Here is a 1,458-nt window from a genome sequence, read left to right as displayed (position 1 = left end):
GTCTCGGAGTCCATCTCTCGGTCGAACCCGTTGGGAAACATGTTGACGAACGCCCTGCCCCGCGCCAAACGCGCGCCCTGCAGGACGCCCAGCGCGGCGCACGCGGACGCGTAGTACGCGGCGCCTCCGACGAGCCCGCCCGCGGCGGCGGCCGGCGTCAGCGCCGCGCGCGCCGCGCGGCGCCACCGCGAGGGCCCCAGGCCGTGCTCGGCCTCGAGCTTGTCCCCCATCCCGCGATAGCCTCGCGCGCGGAGATCGCCGATCTGCCGCCGCAGGCGCGCGACGTCGGTTGGCTCTGTCCGCCGCGTCGCCGTGCGGCCGGTCTTGGTGCCGCCGCCAGCTTGCCGAGGCGCTAACCGTCGGTCTCGCGTTGCACGCGTGCCTTCTCTCTGTCCAGGACTACTCGAATGCGAGGCAGGCATTGGCAGCCCGCTCCGCGAACCTTCCATGCTCCGCATCACTCACTTCAACATCGGCCAGGGGAACGCATATTGCCGTCGCTTCCGGATTCTTGCGATGGCACTCCGCACGCTCGGGGCTGCCCTGCTCCTCTGCACCTGCAGCGCCATGCGCACCACGCTCGGGGCTGCCCTGCTCCTCTGCACCTGCAGCGCCATGCGCACGCCGTCGTCGCTGCCCGAGGTCGGTGGTCTACTGCGCCGCGTCGAGAACCTCGACGACGTCGACCTCGACAAGGCCCGGGAGAGCGCCGTCAAGTGGGCGCGGCAGGGCGCCCGGCGCATCAAGCGCGGCGTCGACAAGTACGGCCTGGCGGCGAAGACGGTCCTCGGCGCGAGCCTGCTCTTCCACGGCGGCGAAGTCGGCACGTGCCTGCTCTTCGCCCAGACGTTCCGCCAGAGCGGGCTGCCGTCGCTCCGCGAGGCCGGCAGGGAGCTCGCCGAGCGCTTCGAGAGCGTGTCCGACGCCATCGAGGCCGAGGCGCCGACGCTGCGGAAGACGAAGGCGGCGCTGCACAGGCTCGAGCGCGAGGCCGACGACGTCAAACAGGTCTTCGCCAAGGCCGCGGCGGAGTTCGAAGCGGGGCGGATGAATAAAAAGGACTTCCAGAAGGCCGCCGCGAAGCTGCGGCGCGAGACGGCGGAGCTCTCCCAGGCCGCCGCGCGCGCCGCCGCGGGGTCGTCGAGTATCGCGCATCTGGTGGAGGCGCTGGACCCGGACGCGATCAAGCGCGCGCTGAATAGCGCGTGGCAGAGCCTGCTGGCGTGCGTCGCCGTGGCTACCAAGCCCGCGGCGGGCAAGATCTCCCTCGGCCTCGCCGTCGGCGAGGACATCGGCGCGGCGGCGCGGTCGGCCGTCGTCCCGCTCGCGGAGCAGCTCCAGGGCGGCGGCGCCGCGCGCGGCGGGCGCGCGGCGCTCGACGAGGTCCGCAAATAACCCTGTAACTAGTTATTACCGGCTGGCCGCCGCTACAAAAATCGAGTCCCCCCCCCCCCTAGG

Source organism: Aureococcus anophagefferens (assembly GCF_000186865.1).
Source record: "Aureococcus anophagefferens unplaced genomic scaffold AURANscaffold_68, whole genome shotgun sequence".
NCBI classification, from domain to species: Eukaryota; class Pelagophyceae; order Pelagomonadales; family Pelagomonadaceae; genus Aureococcus; species Aureococcus anophagefferens.
This window is presented reverse-complemented; position numbering follows the sequence as displayed.